Source organism: Phocoena phocoena, chromosome 18 (assembly GCF_963924675.1).
Source record: "Phocoena phocoena chromosome 18, mPhoPho1.1, whole genome shotgun sequence".
NCBI classification, from domain to species: Eukaryota; Metazoa; Chordata; class Mammalia; order Artiodactyla; family Phocoenidae; genus Phocoena; species Phocoena phocoena.
The window spans coordinates 27,974,337-27,990,492 of record NC_089236.1 but is presented as its reverse complement, the minus strand read 5'-3'; positions in this window follow the sequence as shown (position 1 = coordinate 27,990,492).

The following is a 16,156-nucleotide window of genomic DNA, read 5'->3' as shown; positions in this document are numbered from 1 at the left end:
ATGATAGTTTGTAATTTTTAAACATAGATGCTGTGAAAGAGGAAAAGAGATCACAAAGTGTATGTCAACAGCCATACATCATCTGCTGGTTGTCAGTTGCCTGAGGTAACGGGCAAGCTGTTATCTTGCTTCTGATTTCATTGTACTTTATGTAACTTGACTTGTTTTCTGGGGTTAATAATTAAGTTATATGTTGTTATTAAATACAAATATTATTATTTTATACTCTAGAAGGAGGGCAGAGGATGATTTGAGTGATGGATTATTTGATGTATGATTTGTCACCTGTATATTGATATTTTTTAATGTAGAAAGTTAGAAATCAATTCTAAAAATAATCTATGCTTGACTGGCTGTGATCTTTAATTCCTAGGGTAACCTACTTTATTTAATGTTGTACTACTAAACAGAGCTCTTTTCTAGCACTCTGTAATGAGTAACATCCACCCATAATTACTGATTAAATAATAAAACTTGAAGTCAATAAAATGTTGTATCGAAAATAACTAATTGTTGCCCTTTGCTAATAAGTGACTTGAATTCAACTTTTTAATTTAAGAGTTTGTACGTAAGTAAAAAATTTATTGGCATCTTTTTAATATTTTATTTCTACTAACTACACATGACATATTAAAGGCAGCTATTACTCAAAAAGACAGTATCTACTGACTGATTAGAATGTACACTTTTTGTTTCCTAATACTTTCTTAGAGATCATGATTACATAAATTAACAATTTCTATATGATATGTCTTGCAGGAATGTTTTTTTTTTCCCTTTTCTATTAGTGAAAGTCTGTTTTGTTTGTTAGGGTCTTACATATCAGATGCTCATATAAACCAAATATCTATGTTTCTATTACTTTGTTAAAAATGCCATCACATGTATCTTGCTTTGTATGTAGTATCTCACAGCTTCTGTAATAGTCCCATTTTTATAAATGTTTAAAGAGTAACTGGAATTAAGTGATATCATTTAGCTGGGAAAACAACTTGAAAATCTAGGCTAAATGTAATGTGCAATCCTGAAGCATTCTAAACAGGAATGTAATTAGATTTTGCTATCCTCTGTAAGAGGACTCTATTTGAGGACAATTTCAGAATTTCTTTAGGTAAATGTTTTCATTCAGAAAGGATACGGATTGTATGAAAACCACACACTCTAAGTTTAATTGCTTGTGAATGTTAATTATTTTTTTGTTTATTGTGTTTTGTTTTGTTTTGGAAAAATCAATAGCATTTCTCAAAGGAATGTGTAAATTCATTCATTTAAACAGATCATTAAAGGACATGCATATTAAGCATAATATGCCAAAGAAGATCAAAGATAGGCTGTCAGAATAAGTTCAAATCATTGACCTTCCTGAGAATATTTTTGAAAAGCAATTTCTTCGTTTATTTTCCCTGAGAAAGTAGTTGATCAAATTCAGGAGACGTTGCTAGGTAGTCTATGATTTTATGTCATCCAGCTCAATAAGATCAATTTAAATCCCATCGTAGTTAACGTTCTCAAATATTACTTAATTATACAGGATCTCTGAGAGCCTGAGCTTTATTTTCTTTTTGACATATAACAATTAATTTCAGGTGTACAACATAATTATTCCTATATGGAATATATTTATATGGAATATAAATATATTCTATAATTATTAACTATATGTATATATTGTGAAATGATCGCCACAGTAAGTCTAGCTAACATCCATCATCACGTATAGTTACAGTTTTCTTTCTTGAGATGAGAATTTTTAAGATCTTAGCAACTTTCAAATATACAATGCAGTATTAATTATAGTCACAATGTTGTACATTACATCTTCATGACTTATTTATTTTATGTTCCTTTTGAATCCCTTCACCCATTTCTCCCTACCCCATTCCTCTGGCAACCACCCGCCTGTTCTCTGTATCTGATAGCCTGAGCGTTATGTGTGCTTCTAAAATATTATTTTACAAGTTTCATTTTTTAAATATATTTTGAGCATGCCATCTGTAATGATATAGAGTTAACTCTGACTATCCTGCAGGTAAAAGTCCTGTACTGATTTAAGCCTCTATTCCTAGAAGAGCAATACAGCATTTCCATATTTACAGAGTGTAGGCTTATACCCTGCATTTCAATGTTGCTTTTTTGGAATTTGAAGTAAGCTATTGGAATGTGTCTAATGGCTGGTAATTGTTATGTTGTTTTGAGGCAAAATTTCATGGTTTCTCAGAAAGCATCATTTTGACACACTGGGAATCCAGCTTCTATTTACTGAAGAAAACAATTTGACTGCAATCTTTAAAACATACAACTCATAGTTTCTGTGTTGACAGAAAATCATATTAGATGTAGCTAGAACATGATAAAATATCATTCCTATTTTTCTACCTGTGTTTTTTACTATTAGAGGAGAAAGCATTTTTGTCTTAGGCCTGAAAAACAAAGTATTTTTTCTTTTTGTTTTACAAAAATCAACACAAATAATAAAAATGCACTTTAATAATCTAAGTGAATCTGCTTTTACATCCATGCCACATTTTGAAAAAAATATATACTTCCAAATAAAGAGCAAATAGTCTAATAGCATCTATTATTAAAACATACTGTGAATTAGATATCACACCTAGATATAACATTATACATTTCTTAATGTATTATACATCACTTAATCCACCATAAATAGTTTCAAGTCAATGTACATAGTATATGGAAGTGTAGTTATGTTTTTCAAAGCCAATTAAAGCTTTAAATTGATTATCAGAAATGTAAGAAATAGAAAAGTCAAAATGGATGGAGAAAAATGAAGAATGAAAATACTGTGAAAACATTAATATACTGTGGAACGTTTTCAGAAAAGTTTTGAACTCTTGGAGATTTTAAAAGAGTTTCACAATGCCCCATTTTTCTTTCCTATGAAGATGTAGACTAGGCAGTGTATGCAGTGGGTTTTATTCCTCTTATTCTCAATTATTAATAAACATGGAAACTATGGCACTCTCAACATGGATACTATACCTGTTTATTTTAACACTGTTAGAAAATTTTACTAATATAATTTTCTAGGAACAGAAGGCAGAAAGAAATCTCAAAGGAATTTAAAGGATAGTTTTCTCTATTAGTTACAAACATGTGGGCACTGGAATGAGCTTTCTTGTTCTTCACTAGGAGAGAAACTCTCCCAAAAGGATTAGCAAGTTCTCAACCCATGTTAGATCCATAATCTTCCCATCTTTAGGTCTTCCTAGGTCAAGTACTTCCAGGTTATACACACAGAAGACAAGGCACCTGCATATATAGTTTCAAGAGACTCGGAGACTTCAGAGGCCCTAAGTCATTGGGAACTACATGGGGGTTTAGTGATGCAGGGCACCATTGAATAAAATAAGCATATGGCTGTATTCCAAAGTTTAGAAACTATTTGTAAAATTCAGAGAATTCAACCTCTTTCTCTAGGCAAAATATCTTATTAAATAAAAATTAATTATTGTGCAACCTCTCTGTAAAACTTGACCAAATAAAAATCCCACAAATCATTGTGAGAATTGGCAATATTTTAATATAGATTTTATATTAAATAATAGTATTTTATCAGTCTTGAAATTTCTCATGAATCCTATTAGATGCAGAGGTGCAGGACTGTGGTGTCTGCAGATTACTTCAAATCATTGAGCAAATAATAATAATGACATTATCAGGTGTGTGTGTGTGTGTGTGTGTGTGTGTGTGTGTCTTTGTATTGAGGAGAAAGCAAATCTGTCAAAATATAAATATTAATAAGTGACAAATATATACTTCAAAAATTTAAGAGAAAAAGTGGAAAGATAAAAATAGTTACTTCACTTTTGTGAAAACTTATTATTATTTTTTTAATTCAGGATAATCTTTTCTATTAAAGTATAGTTGATTTACAGTGTTGTGTTAGTTTCTGGTGTACAGCAAAATGATTCAAATATATATATATATATATATATATATATATATATATATATTCCTTTTTAATAGGTTAGTCAAAGCCAATTCATGTTTCTGAATAATAGAAATTTAATTTTTTCAAATAATTTTGAGCAAAACTAAAATAATAAATAATATTTTTATAGAAATTTATGGTTTTGCTTTCATGTTATATTTTAGTTGATAAATTTGAAATATTAATAATATTAATTCACTTAAGCTAGACAACATACTTGGAGCTAAAGATTTCTTTTTTATCATCCTAGTAGCAAGAAAAATCCCACTCATCTCTTTTAAAGTTTTGCAAAAACGGACTTTTGCCAGCTTAGCCATCACCGATTGAATGCAAACATGGCAGATTATTATCTATCTTATCATACAAAAATATCACTCTGAAAAAAGTGATATGACTTGATAAAAAATAATCAATCATATTCAATTAAAGTTGAAAGACAGTTATCTCGTTTGCAATGTGAAAGATAGTAAACTTACAGTAAATTAAAACCAACACTTGCTTCTTAATCTGAAGGTAAACATAATTACATTTTAAAATCTAATGCTTGTGCAATGGTAAATGAATTCAATGAACACTTGATATGTTAAGTTTCCTTTCCTAACCCACTTTATTTAAAATTCTAATTTTATTGAGAATAAAAATATTAATAGTGTAGAAATTGTGTTCTGTTACCTATTCCTTTATCGTTTTAAGTACATATTAATTGCCTACAATTTGCCAAGTCTGTGCTGGTCTCTGGGGACATGATCGTGAATTAGACTCACTGACCTTAAGTAGCTCTCAGACACAAATGAAATACAATTGTTTATGTGACTTTTGTTGATTTCTAGTGTATTTGTTTATTTTTTTCATTCACTCATTTATTTGTTTGCACTGTTCATTGTGAGGTATCTCTGATAAAAGTTTGGGCCTCAATAATAGTGGGAAGAGAAATAATATTCTTATTAAAACCATCAAATGAAGTACTAACTTTATTTAGCAAAAATATACTTTTGGGAGGTGTTTTATGTAAAATAATGGGAACCTGAAAATACATTATTTTATTTTTTTTTATAATCTGCTTAGCAGTTTCCTATAACTTAAATAAATTATCCTTAATTTTTTAAGCTGTTAGAAAAATTCACTAGTAGTATAATTTTCTGAGAGATAGATACAAAGATACCCCAAAGGAACTTAAGAAATGGTTTTATTTATTAGTCAAAGAGAGACTGCAAATACACCCGGTTACCTGTGTTAAGACACTCATCTACAGCTCCACTGAATAATTGAGTTTCTGTATAGATTGTTGTATTTCACTGTACTGTATGTGCTTATAGAGTCAGTATTTTTCAACATAAATATACTTTCCCAAAACATTTCTTTTTCTTGAAAAAAATCTAGTTAGCATTGCAATATGGGAAAATTTCTGAAATAAAGATTGGTAAAAATTAACTCTTAAAATTTCATTCTTTCTGGTTTGTCTTGGTTCCATATGCATTTTTTCAAAAGATAATAGCATCAGAGTTGCTTTGTTGAAATAAAACTTCTGACATTGGCTTTGTCTTCCCATTTAAAAATCAGATTATTTAAAATAACAAGTTTCAATTTTTATTATTTTGATGTTCATAATTGCTTTCTATTAAAATAATCAGCTCAGTTTAATAAAATTCTGTCAATGTATCTTTCTGTGGAATTGGCTATTAACAAATTTAATTTTTTCATTTTACTATCCATAAAATTATCAAACTCTAAATATAAGAGAATTTAGAACATTAATAAAGTTTTATAAAACAGTAAATTATTGGGTTAATGGAATGGAGTTTAGACCTATATTCTACAATGAAAATGTTTCCATATTTCCATCTTTTAACATTTTTTTCTTTTATATCTTTTTATATCTTTTCTTTTATATCTTTTATATCTTTTATATCTTTTATATCTTTTATTTCTTTTATATCTTTTTCTTTAACATTCACAATTTACATTTATTTTTGTTTCTGTCAATACTTATTGAAGAGTTAAGTGGTGCACATTCACTGGGCATATTATAAAAATTAACCCTATTAACTAATCCCCCACACAAAGCACTCAGGGAATTTCAGATGATGTATGAATCAACAGTGTTATTACTAATAGACCTCCAGAGTATTTTGACATTTCTTCAGAAGTACCTGTAATTTCACCAATAATGTCTTAGGTTGTCCATCCCATGCCAACATCCATAAAAATGAACAATATTTTTTTTTAAATTTAAGAGAAACTCCCCCTGAAAAAAATATCAGAAAGCTTCAGAGGATTTATCAGCTACATTCCCTTTGTACATGAATCTGCTGGATGGAGCTTATTTTACAGACATGATTGAACTTTTGATCAACTATTTACAAGGTTCACCAACAATGGAGAAAAGACAGCCACAAGAACCAAAGGCAAACTGTTGGCTGAAGTAGAGGTTTCTGATGCGGTCAGGTGCCAGTTCTTGGATTAATAAAGATACTCTACAGTAACTAAAATATATAATCCATTTTTCACACTTGGGGTGTGTCAACGTGACACACAAATATCAATAAAGCCAACAGGAAGAGCATAAACCAAGATAAATACCATAGAATCTGCAACCAGCAGAAACCCCAGCTTCAGTCTGAAGCAACAGAAGAAATAGCAGAGGGGCAGAGAAAAGGGAATGTGAATCAGTAACAGAATAACAGAGAAGCAGAACTGTTGTTGGATATTTGAGATTTTTACTGTAGCCTGAATAAAAGTAATCTTACTATATCCTGATTTTGCAACTGACTGAGCCAATTTCCTATGCTTTCTTGCTTTTCTGGGTATCTTTACAATAATAACCTGTCACTTGAAGAAATCTGATTGTCTATTTCTTTCAAACTTAAAGCCAAAAAACATACATTCACCTCAAAAGCTGTTTGAGGAAAGCAGTCTGTACTAAATAAAATATGTAGCTAGTCCAGGCTGACCAGTACAGTGACAGAAAAAGGCATACATACTGATGTTTTAAAAAAATACAATAATGTTGGAGTTTGGGAAAAAACAGACAAACAAAAAAACACTGGGTTAGGAAACAGTACAATATGCTAAAATGTAAATACCATAGAAGTGTAAAGAAGATATTTTTAAAGTTTATTATTGCTGTATGATATTTTCTAAGGCTAGAATGTAGGACATTTATAGTAGTTTCTGGAGGCATTTTCACTGAATTCAGTACATCTGAAAAAATCAGTGTAAACTTGTTTTCAAGCTAGTGAGATCCTTTAAGATTAGTAACATTTTCATTGAAATTACAGTGCAGAGCACAGAGTATCACTTATTTATAAAGATGGGTCTCTCTCCTATAAAACAAACCATTATAATATATTTACTCCAAAATCCAGATTTGGGGCTAAACTCATTTTTTATGGATAGCTATTTTTAGTTATTTCAAAAAAATGCAAATCATTTGAGAAATGTGATAATACTAGAAATGAGAGGAACAAAAAGAAAATTAAGTGCTTAGCTCTAATTAGGATTTCCATCAGTGCTTCTATCCATTAGTGACTAGTTGCTGATGTTTGATTTCCTCTTGGATTTGACCAGCCCAGAATTATATCTGAAAGGAATAGAAACATGGAACTATAGAGAGCATAGGTTATTGGAACATTTTGTAAAGATTATGAAAAGATGTACCTATTGTCCAGGAATATACTGTCTCTGTAGGTTTATTAAAAAAATTTCTGCAGGATTCTTTAGGGTTAGAAATAATGGTTAATATGCACAAATGTGAAAAATAGGTTTTTTTTTAAAGACGCATTTATGTGTACTCTGTAATAACCAAATTTGAGTGAAGTTACCCTGTAATTTCTTCTGGGGAACACTCTCTCCCTGTTTTCAGTCCATGTGCTTTGAGTGAAGACCTAACTCTGGTTCTTGGATGCACTGAGGATATTAACTGTGTTTCCATATCATGAAGAAGCAGGTCTGGGTAATAAGTATTACTATTAAAATTATAAACTGTATATTTCATTATACTTTAAGCACTTTTCAAGAGGGCTTTATACTATAAAGAAGTCATCCCTGTGAATAGTTAACATTCCCAGGTATATTTTTTCTTTCAAAATATCAAAAATACTTCTATTTACATTTTTTTATAGTGATGATTTCTTATGTGAATGCTGGGGTTATGTTTTGATGACCAGTTTATTTTACATGGTCTGTCACATAGTTCTATGTATACCCAGGAACATTTTAACCTTTATTGTCTGAGGCTGATTTAATTGAACAAATTTTAAATTCTGCTACTTATAAAAACAAACTTCAGTGCATACCTCTATTGATGTTGATGTTCTAATGCTGAGAATCATTATGAAACTTTACAAATGTGGTAACAGTTTGCTTGCTTTATAATAAGAGGAGGTTGGTGCATGAGGTAATAAAAACATTTTCCTCTACTTTCTGCCTCTATTACTCTGTAAACTTTCTGAATGAAAAAAATTGTTCTTGACTTTCCTTATAATCCCAGGACACAGGAAAGTTACTGTCCATTTAATGGACATTTGTGGTATGAATGAAAGTTTTCCACATAAGGAAAGCTATATTGTATGAGAGTGAGAGGACTTACATATTAGAAAACTCTTAGGGTCTGTGGTTAGATTTATCTATTAAATTCCAAAAAAATCTGAAAGGAAATAAATATAAAGCTGTTACAACTCCATTTTTTCAAGAGGGCTTTGATGTGCAGTGTTTGATGTCTTTTGGGGGAAAAAGAATACTTCCTTGCTTTCACAGTTCTTGCTAAAAATGCCTTAGAATCTTAACGTCAGGACCCACCATTAGTACTTAATTCATAACCTCATTGCTCTTCCTTCTGCTAGTCTCAGCACACTATTCAACAAACTGGATACTCAGTTAAATTGTTGTCCAAGGTACAATTGGGAAGAGATTAGTCACTTTTTTAGATATTAGCAGAGTCAATGATTTACTCAACAATGGAATTAGACTTCATAATGGTGTGGGTTAGACTTATGTAGTTGTTCCATGATAGCGGTTTCCTGCGTTTTTTTTTTTTTTTGATTTGATTTTATTTTTTTTTGCTGTACGCGGGCCTCTCAACACTGTGGCCTCTCGCGCAGCGGAGCACAGGTTCCGGACGCGCAGGCCCAGCGGCCCTGGCGCGCAGGCCCAGTGGCCCTGGCTCACAGGCCCAGCTGCTCCGTGGCATGTGGGATCTTCCCGGACCGGGGCACGAACCCCTGGCTCCTGCATCGGCAGGTGGACTTCCAACCATTGCGCCACCAGGGAAGCCTTCTTGCTTTTTTTTCACTCTGTCTTCTTCAAGCTATGGCTTTTACCCTCATGCTTACATTTTGGCTGCTGTACCACAGACCTCACATGCATGTCTTAGGCAGGAGGGAAAAATAATGAAGGTCAAAAAGTCTTTGCCAATTAAGAACTTTAACTTTTAATTAGAGGAACAATAGTTTTTCTCTAATCTCCATCTAGTAAAGTTTTATAAATTTCATTGTATGGAACAGAGAGTCAGGGAACCCACCCCTAATTATAAAGGAACCTGACAAATTGAATCTTTACCAAGGCAGGTTGTCTTTTTTGCATGTGTGGTAAGACGATTTTTTCATTTAAAATATAATCTGAACAACATGAATATAGCCAAGAGGAGGAGAGGCTGGCCTCCTTGGTACAGCAGCCTCTCTAATGGCACAGAAGCAAGAGTACTATATATATATATATATATATATATATATATATATATATATATATATACACACACACACACACACACAGCCTTGGTAAAGAATATTGAGAGATGGATGATGGCAAAGATTATAATTTTATCAGTATATTCTATATGTACAAGGCATTAAATAGTTACAATATAACACCCTCACCCAAAGTTTTGTTCTGGGTAGAACTACACCTACAAAATAGCCACAGGTAAAACAGCTGGGATTTCAGAAGCAAGGTTTTTAAACATTGCTCCTGGAGATTGGGAATGTCCACAGTTAGCACTGAAGTGTCAAAAGCATGACATCCAAAGATGTGAACCAGGAATAAATCAGACTTGGTCAGAGAAAGAACAATGGTCAAAGCAGGCAGGGAAGAAAAGAGAGAGAGAGACAGAGATAAGATAGAAAAAGGTTATGTAAGGTGGCCAATGTATACATTGAAAAATATTATTTAAAGTTTAATTGGAATTAATGGACATATAGAAATATATACATTTGCATATGTAGTATAAATATATGACTCTATCAATCATAAGTTGTATGACTTTGAACAAAGTGCCTACTCTTTTTTAAGTCTGAAGATTTTTTTAACTGCCATTATCATTGTCATATGTTGAAAAAGTGTAAGTGTACTAACCTTAATTTGGTGACTCTTAATTAAAATACATACTTAGGTTTCTTTGAATTTAATGAACAATCAACACTTAATTTTATTTTTCAGAACTGAGATGATGTGTTTAAGTCTTAAAGTACTTACATAATCAAAACAGAGACAAATCTTTGCATATACTAGAACTCTAACAGGTTTACATATTTTTCATGAACTTGCACCTGATGCAAATTCTGGATGAATGGCAGGGAACATCATAAAACATTTAATCCATGTCTAATCATCTTTTAATATCCAAGCAAGTATAATTTTCAATAGCATCATGAAATAGTTCAATTTAATGACTTGAATTGTTTCTAATTTGGTAACCACCCTCACTAACTAAATAGTTTATTTATTTAAGCATATATTCTTTATTTTGCCTATCTTATCTTTTATTTCATGAAAGAATTGTCATCTCCATCCATTGGAATTTCTATTCTGCATAGGAAATATAATATGTATCTATTCAGACTGCTATTTTTGACACTGTTAATGAAAGTTCTAAGCAGTTAAGCAACTTTTTACTAATAGGCAGAACTGAATAGAAAGTTAAATATTTGACCATCTCTTACCTAAAACCCCAATGAACTGCTTGCATTTTAAACAAATGATGGCAAAAGGAAAAAATAATATGTAAGAGAAAACTTCACACAAATGAATTCTATTTCAGTAATGTGCTGGGACTCCTGGCTGAAAATCCTTAATTGATCATCTAAGTGGATTGTGGTCATGTCTTTGAGTTGAAGATTCAGGGAGGGAAAATTAGGTTTCTTCAGCAAAATATGTCTAACTCTGTCACCCCAAGTAACCTTATCTTGCAATGTCAAAGAGATTTCTTTCTTTCTCCCTTTTTCCCCTTCCTTGGGAATTCTAATTTGTCTAGACTATGGTAAATACTATTAATAAAGTTATAACTTTTAAGAGTGGAAAGTAACCTTCCATGTCTGATCTAGCTCATGCCCTGTTATATGCTCAGTGAATGACTGCATATGTTTATCCATTATCAAGACTTGTCAGTAACTTAGGCTGAAAATTGCTGGTAAAATAAGATGTAGGATTTTGATAATGTTGCATCCCTGAGTTTCTATACTTGGCAGCAACAGAAGAAAATACGCAATTATAAATTTTGTTAAAACAAATCACTTCAGAAAGTCAAATATCTGTGTGACAAATAACAATCCAGAAATGCTGATAACATGTATTGTCAGTCAAAAAATTATACACTTTTTGAAAATATAGGAAGTTGTATGCTCCAAGCTCATGCAATTCTCATAACCTCAGGAAGATATAGGCCCTATAACTACAAAGCACTTCAGAATTTCAGAATGGATGAGGAAATACCAATCATCTGTGAATAAAACTGATATACTTTAGCATAATATGTGATTGATTGACCATGGATATCATGGCCTATCCAAGAAGGTTGGATGGCATCACACATTCTGCTGAAGAGGCCAGTAGCTACTTGAAATCAAATTGAGATATGCTGCCATTAGATTTGATAGGCCTTGTGATGATACAAAACAACAAACAAAAATTACAGGCTATTTGGGACTTCCCTGGTGGCTCAGTGGATAAGACTCTGCGCTCCCAATGCAGGGGTCCCGGGTTTGATCCCTGGTCAGGGAACTAGATCCTACATGTATGCTGCAACTAAGAGTTAGCATACCACAATTATGGAGCCTGCATGCCACAACTAAGACCCGGCACAACCAAATAAAAATGTTTGTCTCCAACTGTTATGTATCTTTGGGATAGCACATTTACCTCTCTATTTCTTGTGCTTTATTCAATAATCTTTGCCTCATCACCTATGATATAAATGAGACTATACTAGTTTTTGTGAGAAACAGAAAATTCTGAGATTCTTGTCATTTGTTCCAAAGTATTTCTATATAAATTGTCTCATTTTACTAAAAAATAAACTAATGGATGCAGAGAATATTTTAAATCACGTTTTCATTGTAAATTATCCAAAATCACATCTTTAGGTAGTAATAGAGCTGGGGCAAGAAACAACACTACAACAAAAACAATAACACCCTCCCCCCACAAAACAAACAAACAAAAAAAAAAACTCTGGTCTTTACTTTTCTACTACATATTCACTAAAATAAGAACAAAATCAAGAACAACAACAAATGACAATATAACTTACAATACAGTTGGAGAGCTAATACCATTACAGAAAATTAGTTTAAGTTTAATAATTTTTTTCAAACATTTCCAAATCTTTTCAAGCATTTCCTTGGATGACACTAACCTGAGCATATACAAACTATATAATTAAACAAAAATAACTTCTTGGGATTGGTCCACAATGCCATATCCCCAATGTTCTCATATGCCACTTAGAACTCCATCATTGTGAAGTGGCCTGAGTTGCCCTAAATTTTATGTGTTCTTTCCACTGTGCATGTTAAGGAAAGTATTCATTGCAGTCTCCTGCTGACTTGCTGCCTAAAGATCCAAGTGACAAGGTGGAGCATTTCACTTTTACCATCAGTGTTATTGTTGCTGTCAGTACTGACTTTCTACAAAAGAGAAGCATTTTCTTTGGCAAAAGAATTCATGCTGCTGGCTTGTATGTGCTCCCTCATGGAACCTCGGCTAGCCATTTCTCCTCTCCCCTTCTCATACTTTATTGTAAATTGCTCACATGGAGTTAAACTACACAAGAAGCTTTGATGATTCTTCCACTGCCAAGCTGTTCTCCACACACTCTTGGTTTCCCCAGCCAAAGCCCAAATGCTCTCTTCATCCTTTGCCCTCTGTTGTTGGCCTGCCTATGGAGTCTCTTCACAAGGAACAAGTGTCCTTTCCCTCCCTGATCCCCACTAACAACTACCCTTAAATTAAGTCAGCATCCTTGAACAAAATGTCTTACATATCATTCTGGTTTACAGTATATGATTTAGTTGTCACACATGCAAATCAAAAACTTGCTACTATCGAGACCAACACCACTACAAAAGTAATACCAAGCATGACAAAAATAAGACCTTATATAAACAATGAGGACTGTGAGGTCAAGAGAAAAAGATAATCAATATGATCTGGACTAGAAAGCAGCAGTTCATAAGGCAGATGAAAGTTACCTTTACCACTGAAAAAAATCATATGAAGAGGTGAGGAAGGAATAAAAAGGGTAGTCTTGGAGAGAAGAGTGTAAGCATTTTGATCACTTGATTATTTTGAACTAGCCTGTGCTTTTAAATAATTATATTCAGATACACTTTGCATGGTAAATGGACTAGTCTGAATGAATCAGAGTCTGCATGACAGATAATTGAATGTTTAGGTTGGAAATGTGGAATGGTGACAGTCTATAAAGTAATTAAATGCTAATGTGAGAATTTGCTGACTGTTACATGTCACATATTGGAGAAACAAGATGAAAAAAGCATGTCTTTGAATATTTTTAGTCTAATGAAAGAGAAAATCATATGGAAAAATAAGAGTAAACTGTTGTAGGAGAAAGAGGGTATTAGGAAGGGGCATGAGAATTAGACCATAATGATGAAATTCACTAGGTAGAGCAAGCATGGAAGGACATTCAGGTAAAGAGATCTTCTGTGTGGATAGTAAGAATAGCAGCAGACAAATTAAGTGGGGAAGTATGATCAAAACCCTGAAGAAGATTCATGTAGAAAAGCAGAATGAGAACTGGTAGAAAGGAATTTTCTCCTCTATAAATTTTATTAACATTTCATGTTATCCAATTATTCCAGAAGATTAAAAATATTCATTTTGCAATCCTCTCCCACCTCAATTAGGGAACAATGGTCTTCACTCCTGCATGGGCTCTTATTTGAACACATCGTATACAAAGAAAATTGAAGCTGTGCAACTCAAGGCCAAAAATATGGTATGACAACCTGTTTATACAACTTCCAAGCTGTAGAACATTCCGAAAGTAGGAAAAGTACAAAGTAATTGTTTCACTATAGGATCTTTGTAAACACTTAAGGTGTAAATGTTTCAGCTATTTTCTTCTCTTTCTGTATTTCCACAGAAGGATAAGAAAGCACAAACGGAACAGGGCTGAAGTGGTATTCTCTCAAGATAATCTTTGTTTTCTAGTCTCTGCTCTAATTGGCAGTCAAATAAAATAAACCTGATTACAAAGAGTAATTGAAAGGACATTCAAGTCTTTATCTATCCACAACCTCCAGACCGTGCAGGGCTGTACTCTCCTTCCCCTCATTCTCTGTGGCTGTGCTCTTTCTTGCAGAAAACCACTGTCATCTCTGGCTCTTCTCTGTTTGCCATTGCCTTCATCCATTCTTAATTCATTAATCATGTATGTGTTTTTTATTGGGAGACTGATGGAATATTATAATTTCATCTATTTTCCTTTTCATTTAAAAAGCAAATAAACTTTGTGTTGGTTAGAACCTATTAAAATTCTCCAAAACAGAATGGCTCAAGATGGTGGAGTAGAAGGATGTGCACTCACTCCCTCTTGTGAGAATAGCAGAATCACAACTAACTGCTGAACAGTCATCGACAGGAAGACACTGGAACTCACCAAAAAAGATACCTCACATCCAGAGACAAAGGAGGCACAGCAATAAGATGGACTCAGTAACAGGACTGGGGGAAGCAGAGACTCCACTCTTGAAGGGCACACACAAAGTAGCATGTGCATCAGGACCCAGGGGGAATGACCAGGGACCCCATAAGAAAATGAACCAGACTTATCTGCTAGTGTTGGAGGGTCTCCTGAAGAGGTGGGGGTGACTGTAGCTCACCATAGGGACAAGGAAACTGGCAGCAGAAGTTATAGGAAGTATGCCTTGGCATGAGCCCTCCCAGAGTCCGCCATTAGCCTCACCAAAGATGTGTAGCCTCCAGTGCTGGGTCACCTCAGGCCAAAAACCAACAGGGAGGGAGCTCAGCTCCACCCATCAGCAGATAAGCAGATTAAAGTTATACTGACCTTTTCCCACCAGAGCAACATCCAGCTCTATCTATCACCAGTCGCTCCCATCAAGAAGCTTTCACAAGCCTCTTAGAAAGCCTCATCCACCAGAGGACAGACAGCAGAAGCAAGAAGAACAACAATCTTGCAGCCTGTGGAACAAAAACCACATTCACAGAAAGATAGACAAAATGAAAAGACAAAGGACTATGTACCAGATGAAGGAACAAGATAAAACACCAGAAAAACAACTAAATGAAGTGGAGATAGGCAAAATTCCAGAAAAAGAATTCAGAATAATGATAGTGGAGATGATCCAGGATCTCAGAAAAAGAATGGAGGCAAAGATCGAGAAGATACAAGAAATGTTTAACAAAGACCTAGAAGAATTGAAGAGCAAACACCTAGATGAATTAAAGAACAAACAGAGATGAACAATACAATAACTGAAATGAAAACTACACTAGAAGGAATCAATAGTGGAATAACTGAGGCAGAAGAACGGATAAGTAACCTGGAAGACAGAATGGTGGAATTCACTGCGGTGGAACAGAATAAAGAAGAAAGAATGAAAAGAAATGAAGACAGCCTAAGAGACGTCTGGGACAACATTAAACGCACCAACATTCACATTATAGGGGTCTCAGAAGAAGAGAGAGACAAAGGACCCAAGAAAATATTTGAAGAGATTATAGTTGAAAACTTCCCAAACATAGGAAAGGAAATAGACACACAAGTCAAAAAGTACAGAGAGTCCCAGGCAGGACAACCCAAGGGAAAACATGCTGAGACACAAAGTATTAAATTGACAAAAATTAAAGGCAAAGAAAAATTATTAAAAGCAACCAGGGAAAAATAACAAATAACATATAAGGGAACTACCATAAGGTTAATAGCTGATTTCTCAAAAGAAA